Raw genomic sequence first — 13931 nt, 5'->3', positions numbered from 1 at the left:
TATGTTAGGATGCTGGGAGATGAATGGGATGCTGCATGGAGATGAATCTTGATCTTCTTCATCTCCCATCTTAATACAGCATCCCTACTTAAAGGCATCTCGGACTTAGTCGATTTTTCATAAATTCTAAGAAATTCATATGTTAGGATGCTGGGAGATGGATGGGATGCTGCATGGAGATGCATTTTGATCTCCTACATCTCCCATCTTAATACAGCATCCCTACTTAAAGCCATCTCGGACTTAGTCGATTTTTCATAAATTCATAGAAATTCATATGTTAGGATGCTGGGAGATGAATGGGATGCTGCATGGAGATGAATCTTGATCTCCTACATCTCCCATCTCAATACAGCATCCCTACTTAAAGGCATCTCGGACTTAGTCGATTTTTCATAAATTCTAAGAAATTCATATGTTAGGATGCTGGGAGATGAATGGGATGCTGCATGGAGATGAATCTGGATCTTCTTCATCTCCCATCTTAATACAGCATCCCTACTTAAAGGCATCTCGGACTTAGTCGATTTTTCATAAATTCTAAGAAAAACATATGTAAGGATGCTGGGAGATGAATGGGATGCTGCATGGAGATAAATCTTGATCTACTTCATCTCCCATCTTAATACAGCATCCCTACTTAAAGGCACCTCGGACTTAGTCGATTTTTCATAAATTCATAGAAATTCATATGTTAGGATGCTGCGAGATGAATGGGATGCTGCATGGAGATGAATCTTGATCTACTTCATCTCCCGTCTCAATACAGCATCCCTACTTAAAGGCATCTCGGACTTAGTCGATTTTTCATAAATTCATAGAAATTCATATGTTAGGATGCTGCGAGATGAATGGGATGCTGCATGGAGATGCATCCTGATCTCCTACATCTCCCATCTTAATACAGCATCCCTACTTAAAGCCATCTCGGACTTAGTCGATTTTTCATAAATTCTAAGAAATACATATGTTCGGATGCTGGGAGATGAATGGGATGCTGCATGGAGATGAATCTTGATCTCCTACATCTCTCATCTCAATACAGCATCCTTACTTAAAGCCATCTCGGACTTAGTCGATTTTTCATAAATTCATAGAAATTCATATGTTAGGATGCTGGGAGATGAATGGGATGCTGCATGGAGATGAATCTTGATCTCCTACATCTCCCATCTTAATACAGCATCCCTACTTAAAGCCATCTCGGACTTAGTCGATTTTTCATAAATTCTAAGAAATTCATATGTTAGGATGCTGGGAGAAGAATGGGATGCTGCATGGAGATGAATCTTGATCTTCTTCATCTCCCATCTTAATACAGCATCCCTACTTGAAGGCTTCTCGGACTTAGTCGATTTTTCATAAATTCTAAGAAATTCATATGTTAGGATAATGGGAGATGAATGGGATGCTGCATGGAGATGAATCTGGATCTCCTACATCTCCCATCTCAATACAGCATCCCTACTTAAAGGCATCTCGGACTTAGTCGATTTTTCATAAATTCATAGAAATTCATATGTTAGGATGCTGCGAGATGAATGGGATGCTGCATGGAGATGAATCTTTATCTTCTCCATCTCCCATCTTAATACAGCATCCCTACTTAAAGGCATCTCGGACTTAGTCGATTTTTCATAAATTCTAAGAAAAACATATGTAAGGATGCTGCGAGATGAATGGGATGCTGCATGGAGATGAATCTTGATCTTCTTCATCTCCCATCTTAATACAGCATCCCTACTTACAGGCATCTCGGACTTAGTCGATTTTTCATAAATTCATAAAAATCATATGTTAGGATGCTGGGAGATGAATGGGATGCTGCATGGAGATGAATCTTGATCTTCATCATCTCCCGTCTCAATACAGCATCCCTACTTAAAGGCATCTCGGACTTAGTCGATTTTTCATAAAATCATAGAAATTCATATGTTTGGATGCTGGGAGATGAATATGATGCTGCATGGAGATGTATCTTGATCTCCTACATCTCTCATCTCAATACAGCATCCCTTCTTAAAGGCATCTCGGAATTAGTCGATTTTTCATAAATTCATAGAAATTCATATGTTAGGATGCTGCGAGATGAATAAGATGCTGCATGGAGATGAATCTTGATCTTCTTCATCTCCCATCTTAATACAGCATTCCTACTTAAAGGCATCTCGGACTTAGTCGATTTTTCATAAATTCTAAGAAAAACATATGTTAGGATGCTGCGAGATGAACGGGATGCTGCATGGAGATGAATCTTGATCTCCTACATCTCCCATCAATACAGCATCCCTACTTAAAGGCATCTCGGACTTAGTCTATTTTTCATAAATTCTAAGAAAAACATATGTTAGGATGCTGCGAGATGAATGGGATGCTGCATGGAGATGAATCTTGATCTCCTACATCTCCCATCAATACAGCATCCCTACTTAAAGGCATCTCGGACTTAGTCTATTTTTCATAAATTCTAAGAAAAACATATGTTAGGATGCTGCGAGATGAATGGGATGCTGCATGGAGATGAATCTTGATCTCCTACATCTCCCATCTCAATACAGCATCCCTACTTAAAGGCATCTCGGACTTAGTCGATTTTTCATAAATTCATAGAAATTCATATGTTAGGATGCTGCGAGATGAATGGGATGCTGCATGGAGATGAATCTTGATCTCCTACATCTCCCATCTCAATACAGCATCCCTACTTAGAGGCATCTCGGACTTAGTCGATTTTTCATAAATTCTAAGAAAAACATATGTAAGGATGCTGCGAGATGAATGGGATGCTGCATGGAGATGAATCTTGATCTTCTTCATCTCCCATCTCAATACAGCATCCCTACTTACAGGCATCTCGGACTTAGTCGATTTTTCATGAATTCTAAGAAATTCATATGTTAGGATGCTGGGAGATGAATGGGATGCTGCATGGAGATGAATCTTGATCTTCTTCATCTCCCATCTTAATACAGCATCCCTACTTAGAGGCATCTCGGACTTAGTCGATTTTTCATAAATTCTAAGAAAAACATATGTTAGGATGCTGCGAGATGAATGGGATGCTGCATGGAGATGAATCTTGATCTTCTTCATCTCCCATCTCAATACAGCATCCCTACTTAAAGGCATCTCGTACTTAGTCGATTTTTCATAAATTCGAAGAAATTCATATGTTAGGATGCTGGGAGATGAATGGGATGCTGCATGGAGATGTATCTTGATCTTCTTCATCTCCCATCTTAATACAGCATCCCTACTTAAAGGCATCTCGGACTTAGTCGATTTTTCATAAATTCTAAGAAAAACATATGTTAGGGTGCTGCGAGATGAATGGGATGCTGCATGGAGATGAATCTTGATCTTCTTCATCTCCCATCTTATTACAGCATCCCTGCTTAAAGGCATCTCGGACTTAGTCGATTTTTCATAAATTCTAAGAAAATCATATGTTAGGATGCTGCGAGATGAATGGGATGCTGCATGGAAATGAATCTAGATCTTCTTCATCTCCCATCTCGATACAGCATCCCTACTTAAAGGCATCTCGGACTTAGTTGATTTTTCATAAATTCTAAGAAATTCATATGTTAGGATGCTGGGAGATGAATGAGATGCTGCATGGAGATGAATCTTGATCTTCTTCATCTCCCATCTTAATGCAGCATCCCTACTTAAAAGCATCTCGGACTTAGTTGATTTTTCATAAATTCTAAGAAAAACATATGTTAGGATGCTGCGAGATGAATGGGATGCTGCATGGAGATGAATCTTGATCTTCTACATCTCCCGTCTTAATACAGCATCCCTACTTAAAGGCATCTCGGACTTAGTCGATTTTTCATAATCTCCTAGAAAAACATATGGTAGGATGCTGCGAGATGAATGGGATGCTGCAGTGAGATGAATCTTGATCTTCTTCATCTCCCATCTCAATACAGCATCCCTACTTGAATGCGTCTCGGACTTAGTCGATTTTTCATAAATTCTAAGAAAAACATATGTAAGAATGCTGGGAGATGAATGGGATGCTGCATGGAGATGAATCTTGATCTTTTTCATCTCCCATCTCGATACAGCATCCCTGCTTAAGGGCATCTCGGACTTAGTCGATTTTTCATAAATTCTAAGAAAAACATATGTTAGGATGCTGGGAGATGAATGGGATGCTGCATGGAGATAAATCTTGATCTTCTTCATCTCCCATCTTAATACAGCATCCCTACTTAAAGGCATCTCGGACTAAGTCGATTTTTCATAAATTCTAAGAAAAACATATGTTAGGATGCTGGGAGATGAAAGGGATGCTGCATGGAGATGAATGTTGATGTTCTTCATCTTCCATCTTAATACAGCATCTCTACTTAAAGGCATCTCGGACTTAGACGATTTTTCATAAATTCTAAGAAAAACATATGTTAGGATGCTGCGAGGTGAATGGGATGCTGCATGGAGATGAATCTTGATCTTCTTCATCTCCCATCTTAATACAGCATCCCTACTTAAAGGCATCTCGGACTTAGTCGATTTTTCATAAATTCATAGAAATTCATATGTTAGGATGCTGCGAGATGAATGGGATGCTGCATGGAGATGAATCTTGATCTCCTACATCTCTCATCTCAATACAGCATCCCTACTTAAAGCCATCTCGGACTTAGTCGATTTTTCATAAATTCATAGAAATTCATATGTTAGGATGCTGCGAGATGAATGGGATGCTGCATGGAGATGAATCTGGATCTCCTACATCTCCCATCTCAATACAGCATCCCTACTTAAAGGCATCTCGGACTTAGTCGATTTTTCATAAATTCATAGAAATTATATGTTAGGATGCTGCGAGATGAATGGGATGCTGCATGGAGATGAATCTTGATCTTCTTCATCTCCCATCTTAATACAGCATCCCTACTTGAAGGCATCTCGGACTTAGTCGATTTTTTATAAATTCTAAGAAAAACATATGTTAGGATGCTGCGAGATGAATGGGATGCTGCATGCAGATGAATATTGATCTCCTACATCTCCCGTCTCAATACAGCATCCCTACTTAAAGCAATCTCGGACTTAGTCGATTTTTCATAAATTCATAGAAATTCATATGTTAGGATGCTGCGAGATGAATGGGATGCTGCATGGAGATGAATCTTGATCTACTTCATCTCCCATCTTAATACAGCATCCCTACTTAAAGCCATCTCGGACTTAGTCGATTTTTCATAAATTCTAAGAAATTCATATGTTAGGATGCTGGGAGAAGAATGGGATGCTGCATGGAGATGAATCTTGATCTTCTTCATCTCCCATCTTAATACAGCATCCCTACTTGAAGGCTTCTCGGACTTAGTCGATTTTTCATAAATTCTAAGAAATTCATATGTTAGGATAATGGGAGATGAATGGGATGCTGCATGGAGATGAATCTGGATCTCCTACATCTCCCATCTCAATACAGCATCCCTACTTAAAGGCATCTCGGACTTAGTCGATTTTTCATAAATTCATAGAAATTCATATGTTAGGATGCTGCGAGATGAATGGGATGCTGCATGGAGATGAATCTTTATCTTCTCCATCTCCCATCTTAATACAGCATCCCTACTTAAAGGCATCTCGGACTTAGTCGATTTTTCATAAATTCTAAGAAAAACATATGTAAGGATGCTGCGAGATGAATGGGATGCTGCATGGAGATGAATCTTGATCTTCTTCATCTCCCATCTTAATACAGCATCCCTACTTACAGGCATCTCGGACTTAGTCGATTTTTCATAAATTCATAAAAATCATATGTTAGGATGCTGGGAGATGAATGGGATGCTGCATGGAGATGAATCTTGATCTTCATCATCTCCCGTCTCAATACAGCATCCCTACTTAAAGGCATCTCGGACTTAGTCGATTTTTCATAAAATCATAGAAATTCATATGTTTGGATGCTGGGAGATGAATATGATGCTGCATGGAGATGTATCTTGATCTCCTACATCTCTCATCTCAATACAGCATCCCTTCTTAAAGGCATCTCGGAATTAGTCGATTTTTCATAAATTCATAGAAATTCATATGTTAGGATGCTGCGAGATGAATAAGATGCTGCATGGAGATGAATCTTGATCTTCTTCATCTCCCATCTTAATACAGCATTCCTACTTAAAGGCATCTCGGACTTAGTCGATTTTTCATAAATTCTAAGAAAAACATATGTTAGGATGCTGCGAGATGAACGGGATGCTGCATGGAGATGAATCTTGATCTTCTCCATCTCCCATCTTAATACAGCATCCCTACTTAAGGGCATCTCGGACTTAGTCGATTTTTCATAAATTTTTAGAAATTCTTATGTTAGGATGCTGCGGGATGAATGGGATGCTGCATGGAGATGAATCTTGACCTTCTTCATCTCCCATCTTAATACAGCATCCCTACTTAAAGGCATCTCGGACTTAGTCGATTTTTCATAAATTCTAAGAAATTCATATGTAAGGATGCTGCGAGATGAATGGGATGCTGCATGGAGATGAATCTTGATCTCCTACATCTCCCATCCCAACACAGCATCCCTACTTAAAGCCATCTCGGTCTTAGTCGATTTTTCATAAATTCTAAGAAAAACATATGGAAGGATGCTGGGAGATGAATGGGATGCTGCATGGAGATGAATCTTGATCTTCTCCATCTCCCATCTTAATACAGCATCCCTACTTAAAGGCATCTCGGACTTAGTCGATTTTTCATAAATTCTAAGAAAAACATATGTTAGGGTGCTGCGAGATGAATGGGATGCTGCATGGAGATGAATCTTGATCTTCTTCATCTCCCATCTTATTACAGCATCCCTGCTTAAAGGCATCTCGGACTTAGTCGATTTTTCATAAATTCTAAGAAAATCATATGTTAGGATGCTGCGAGATGAATGGGATGCTGCATGGAGATGAATCTAGATCTTCTTCATCTCCCATCTCGATACAGCATCCCTACTTAAAGGCATCTCGGACTTAGTCGATTTTTCATAAATTCTAAGAAATTCATATGTTAGGATGCTGGGAGATGAATGGGATGCTGCATGGAGATGAATCTTGATCTTCTACATCTCCCGTCTTAATACAGCATCCCTACTTAAAGGCATCTCGGACTTAGTCGATTTTTCATAATCTCCTAGAAAAACATATGGTAGGATGCTGCGAGATGAATGGGATGCTGCAGTGAGATGAATCTTGATCTTCTTCATCTCCCATCTCAATACAGCATCCCTACTTGAATGCGTCTCGGACTTAGTCGATTTTTCATAAATTCTAAGAAAAACATATGTAAGAATGCTGGGAGATGAATGGGATGCTGCATGGAGATGAATCTTGATCTTTTTCATCTCCCATCTCGATACAGCATCCCTGCTTAAAGGCATCTCGGACTTAGTCGATTTTCCATAAATTCTAAGAAAAACATATGTTAGGATGCTGGGAGATGAATGGGATGCTGCATGGAGATAAATCTTGATCTTCTTCATCTCCCATCTTAATACAGCATCCCTACTTAAAGGCATCTCGGACTAAGTCGATTTTTCATAAATTCTAAGAAAAACATATGTTAGGATGCTGGGAGATGAAAGGGATGCTGCATGGAGATGAATCTTGATCTTCTACATCTCCCGTCTTAATACAGCATCTCTACTTAAAGGCATCTCGGACTTAGTCGATTTTTCATAAATTCTAAGAAATTCATATGTTAGGATGCTGCGAGATGCATGGGATGCTGCATGGAGATAAATATTGATCTTTTTCATCTCCCATCTTAATACAGCATCCCTACTTAAAGGCATCTCGGACTTAGTCGATTTTTCATAAATTCATAGAAATTCATATGTTAGGATGCTGCAAGATGAATGGGATGCTGCATGGAGATGAATCTTGATCTTCTTCATCTCCCATCTTAATACAGCATCCCTACTTAAAGGCATCTCGGACTTAGTCGATTTTTCATAAATTCTAAGAAATTCATATGTTAGGATGCTGCGAGATGAATGGGATGCTGCATGGAGATGAATCTGGATCTCCTACATCTCCCATCTTAATACAGCATCCCTACTTAAAGGCATCTCGGACTTAGTCGATTTTTCATAAATTCATAGAAATTCATATGTTAGGATGCTGGGAGATGAATGGGATGCTGCATGGAGATGAATCTTGATCTCCTACATCTCCCATCTTAATACAGCATCCCTACTTAAAGGCATCTCGGACTTAGACGATTTTTCATAAATTCTAAGAAAAACATATGTTAGGATGCTGCGAGGTGAATGGGATGCTGCATGGAGATGAATCTTGATCTTCTTCATCTCCCATCTTAATACAGCATCCCTACTTAAAGGCATCTCGGACTTAGTCGATTTTTCATAAATTCATAGAAATTCATATGTTAGGATGCTGCGAGATGAATGGGATGCTGCATGGAGATGAATCTTGATCTCCTACATCTCTCATCTCAATACAGCATCCCTACTTAAAGCCAACTCGGACTTAGTCGATTTTTCATAAATTCATAGAAATTCATATGTTAGGATGCTGCGAGATGAATGGGATGCTGCATGGAGATGAATCTGGATCTCCTACATCTCCCATCTCAATACAGCATCCCTACTTAAAGGCATCTCGGACTTAGTCGATTTTTCATAAATTCATAGAAATTATATGTTAGGATGCTGCGAGATGAATGGGATGCTGCATGGAGATGAATCTTGATCTTCTTCATCTCCCATCTTAATACAGCATCCCTACTTGAAGGCATCTCGGACTTAGTCGATTTTTTATAAATTCTAAGAAAAACATATGTTAGGATGCTGCGAGATGAATGGGATGCTGCATGCAGATGAATATTGATCTCCTACATCTCCCGTCTCAATACAGCATCCCTACTTAAAGCAATCTCGGACTTAGTCGATTTTTCATAAATTCATAGAAATTCATATGTTAGGATGCTGCGAGATGAATGGGATGCTGCATGGAGATGAATCTTGATCTACTTCATCTCCCATCTTAATACAGCATCCCTACTTAAAGGCACCTCGGACTTAGTCGATTTTTCATAAATTCATAGAAATTCATATGTTAGGATGCTGCGAGATGAATGGGATGCTGCATGGAGATGAATCTTGATCTACTTCATCTCCCGTCTCAATACAGCATCCCTACTTAAAGGCATCTCGGACTTAGTCGATTTTTCATAAATTCATAGAAATTCATATGTTAGGATGCTGCGAGATGAATGGGATGCTGCATGGAGATGCATCTTGATCTCCTACATCTCCCATCTTAATACAGCATCCCTACTTAAAGCCATCTCGGACTTAGTCGATTTTTCATAAATTCTAAGAAATACATATGTTCGGATGCTGGGAGATGAATGGGATGCTGCATGGAGATGAATCTTGATCTCCTACATCTCTCATCTCAATACAGCATCCTTACTTAAAGCCATCTCGGACTTAGTCGATTTTTCATAAATTCATAGAAATTCATATGTTAGGATGCTGGGAGATGAATGGGATGCTGCATGGAGATGAATCTTGATCTCCTACATCTCCCATCTTAATACAGCATCCCTACTTAAAGCCATCTCGGACTTAGTCGATTTTTCATAAATTCTAAGAAATTCATATGTTAGGATGCTGGGAGAAGAATGGGATGCTGCATGGAGATGAATCTTGATCTTCTTCATCCCCCATCTTAATACAGCATCCCTACTTGAAGGCTTCTCGGACTTAGTCGATTTTTCATAAATTCTAAGAAATTCATATGTTAGGATAATGGGAGATGAATGGGATGCTGCATGGAGATGAATCTGGATCTCCTACATCTCCCATCTCAATACAGCATCCCTACTTAAAGGCATCTCGGACTTAGTCGATTTTTCATAAATTCATAGAAATTCATATGTTAGGATGCTGCGAGATGAATGGGATGCTGCATGGAGATGAATCTTTATCTTCTCCATCTCCCATCTTAATACAGCATCCCTACTTAAAGGCATCTCGGACTTAGTCGATTTTTCATAAATTCTAAGAAAAACATATGTAAGGATGCTGCGAGATGAATGGGATGCTGCATGGAGATGAATCTTGATCTTCTTCATCTCCCATCTTAATACAGCATCCCTACTTACAGGCATCTCGGACTTAGTCGATTTTTCATAAATTCATAAAAATCATATGTTAGGATGCTGGGAGATGAATGGGATGCTGCATGGAGATGAATCTTGATCTTCATCATCTCCCGTCTCAATACAGCATCCCTACTTAAAGGCATCTCGGACTTAGTCGATTTTTCATAAAATCATAGAAATTCATATGTTTGGATGCTGGGAGATGAATATGATGCTGCATGGAGATGTATCTTAATCTCCTACATCTCTCATCTCAATACAGCATCCCTTCTTAAAGGCATCTCGGAATTAGTCGATTTTTCATAAATTCATAGAAATTCATATGTTAGGATGCTGCGAGATGAATAAGATGCTGCATGGAGATGAATCTTGATCTTCTTCATCTCCCATCTTAATACAGCATTCCTACTTAAATGCATCTCGGACTTAGTCGATTTTTCATAAATTCTAAGAAAAACATATGTTAGGATGCTGCGAGATGAACGGGATGCTGCATGGAGATGAATCTTGATCTCCTACATCTCCCATCAATACAGCATCCCTACTTAAGGGCATCTCGGACTTAGTCGATTTTTCATAAATTCTAAGAAAAACATATGTTAGGATGCTGCGAGATGAATGGGATGCTGCATGGAGATGAATCTTGATCTCCTACATCTCCCATCAATACAGCATCCCTACTTAAAGGCATCTCGGACTTAGTCTATTTTTCATAAATTCTAAGAAAAACATATGTTAGGATGCTGCGAGATGAATGGGATGCTGCATGGAGATGAATCTTGATCTCCTACATCTCCCATCTCAATACAGCATCCCTACTTAAAGGCATCTCGGACTTAGTCGATTTTTCATAAATTCATAGAAATTCATATGTTAGGATGCTGCGAGATGAATGGGATGCTGCATGGAGATGAATCTTGATCTCCTACATCTCCCATCTCAATACAGCATCCCTACTTAGAGGCATCTCGGACTTAGTCGATTTTTCATAAATTCTAAGAAAAACATATGTAAGGATGCTGCGAGATGAATGGGATGCTGCATGGAGATGAATCTTGATCTTCTTCATCTCCCATCTCAATACAGCATCCCTACTTACAGGCATCTCGGACTTAGTCGATTTTTCATGAATTCTAAGAAATTCATATGTTAGGATGCTGGGAGATGAATGGGATGCTGCATGGAGATGAATCTTGATCTTCTTCATCTCCCATCTTAATACAGCATCCCTACTTAGAGGCATCTCGGACTTAGTCGATTTTTCATAAATTCTAAGAAAAACATATGTTAGGATGCTGCGAGATGAATGGGATGCTGCATGGAGATGAATCTTGATCTTCTTCATCTCCCATCTCAATACAGCATCCCTACTTAAAGGCATCTCGTACTTAGTCGATTTTTCATAAATTCGAAGAAATTCATATGTTAGGATGCTGGGAGATGAATGGGATGCTGCATGGAGATGTATCTTGATCTTCTTCATCTCCCATCTTAATACAGCATCCCTACTTAAAGGCATCTCGGACTTAGTCGATTTTTCATAAATTCTAAGAAAAACATATGTTAGGGTGCTGCGAGATGAATGGGATGCTGCATGGAGATGAATCTTGATCTTCTTCATCTCCCATCTTATTACAGCATCCCTGCTTAAAGGCATCTCGGACTTAGTCGATTTTTCATAAATTCTAAGAAAATCATATGTTAGGATGCTGCGAGATGAATGGGATGCTGCATGGAGATGAATCTAGATCTTCTTCATCTCCCATCTCGATACAGCATCCCTACTTAAAGGCATCTCGGACTTAGTCGATTTTTCATAAATTCTAAGAAATTCATATGTTAGGATGCTGGGAGATGAATGAGATGCTGCATGGAGATGAATCTTGATCTTCTTCATCTCCCATCTTAATGCAGCATCCCTACTTAAAAGCATCTCGGAGTTAGTTGATTTTTCATAAATTCTAAGAAAAACATATGTTAGGATGCTGCGAGATGAATGGGATGCTGCATGGAGATGAATCTTGATCTTCTACATCTCCCGTCTTAATACAGCATCCCTACTTAAAGGCATCTCGGACTTAGTCGATTTTTCATAATCTCCTAGAAAAACATATGGTAGGATGCTGCGAGATGAATGGGATGCTGCAGTGAGATGAATCTTGATCTTCTTCATCTCCCATCTCAATACAGCATCCCTACTTGAATGCGTCTCGGACTTAGTCGATTTTTCATAAATTCTAAGAAAAACATATGTAAGAATGCTGGGAGATGAATGGGATGCTGCATGGAGATGAATCTTGATCTTTTTCATCTCCCATCTCGATACAGCATCCCTGCTTAAAGGCATCTCGGACTTAGTCGATTTTTCATAAATTCTAAGAAAAACATATGTTAGGATGCTGGGAGATGAATGGGATGCTGCATGGAGATAAATCTTGATCTTCTTCATCTCCCATCTTAATACAGCATCCCTACTTAAAGGCATCTCGGACTAAGTCGATTTTTCATAAATTCTAAGAAAAACATATGTTAGGATGCTGGGAGATGAAAGGGATGCTGCATGGAGATGAATGTTGATGTTCTTCATCTTCCATCTTAATACAGCATCTCTACTTAAAGGCATCTCGGACTTAGTCGATTTTTCATAAATTCTAAGAAATTCATATGTTAGGATGCTGCGAGATGCATGGGATGCTGCATGGAGAAAAATATTGATCTTTTTCATCTCCCATCTTAATACAGCATCCCTACTTAAAGGCATCTCGGACTTAGACGATTTTTCATAAATTCTAAGAAAAACATATGTTAGGATGCTGCGAGGTGAATGGGATGCTGCATGGAGATGAATCTTGATCTTCTTCATCTCCCATCTTAATACAGCATCCCTACTTAAAGGCATCTCGGACTTAGTCGATTTTTCATAAATTCATAGAAATTCATATGTTAGGATGCTGCGAGATGAATGGGATGCTGCATGGAGATGAATCTTGATCTCCTACATCTCTCATCTCAATACAGCATCCCTACTTAAAGCCATCTCGGACTTAGTCGATTTTTCATAAATTCATAGAAATTCATATGTTAGGATGCTGCGAGATGAATGGGATGCTGCATGGAGATGAATCTGGATCTCCTACATCTCCCATCTCAATACAGCATCCCTACTTAAAGGCATCTCGGACTTAGTCGATTTTTCATAAATTCATAGAAATTATATGTTAGGATGCTGCGAGATGAATGGGATGCTGCATGGAGATGAATCTTGATCTTCTTCATCTCCCATCTTAATACAGCATCCCTACTTGAAGGCATCTCGGACTTAGTCGATTTTTTATAAATTCTAAGAAAAACATATGTTAGGATGCTGCGAGATGAATGGGATGCTGCATGGAGATGAATCTTGATCTTCTCCATCTCCCATCTTAATACAGCAGCCCTACTTAATGGCCTCTCGGACTTAGTCGATTTTTCATTAATTCTTAGAAAAACATATGTTAGGATGCTGCGAGATGAATGGGATGCTGCATGGAGACGAATCTTGATCTTGTTCATCTCCCATCTTAATACAGCATCCCTACTTAAAGGCATCTCGGACTTAGTCGATTTTTCATAAATTCTAAGAAAAACATATGTTAGGATGCTGCGAGATGAATGGGATGCTGCATGGAGATGAATCTTGATCTTCTCCATCTCCCATCTTAATACAGCATCCCTACTTAAAGGCATCTCGGACTTAGTCGATTTTTCATAAATTCTAAGAAAACAATATGTTA

This window comes from Anopheles ziemanni (assembly GCF_943734765.1).
Source record: "Anopheles ziemanni chromosome X unlocalized genomic scaffold, idAnoZiCoDA_A2_x.2 X_unloc_161, whole genome shotgun sequence".
In the NCBI taxonomy this organism is placed as follows: domain Eukaryota; kingdom Metazoa; phylum Arthropoda; class Insecta; order Diptera; family Culicidae; genus Anopheles; species Anopheles ziemanni.
Note: the sequence above shows the minus strand (reverse complement) of the source record.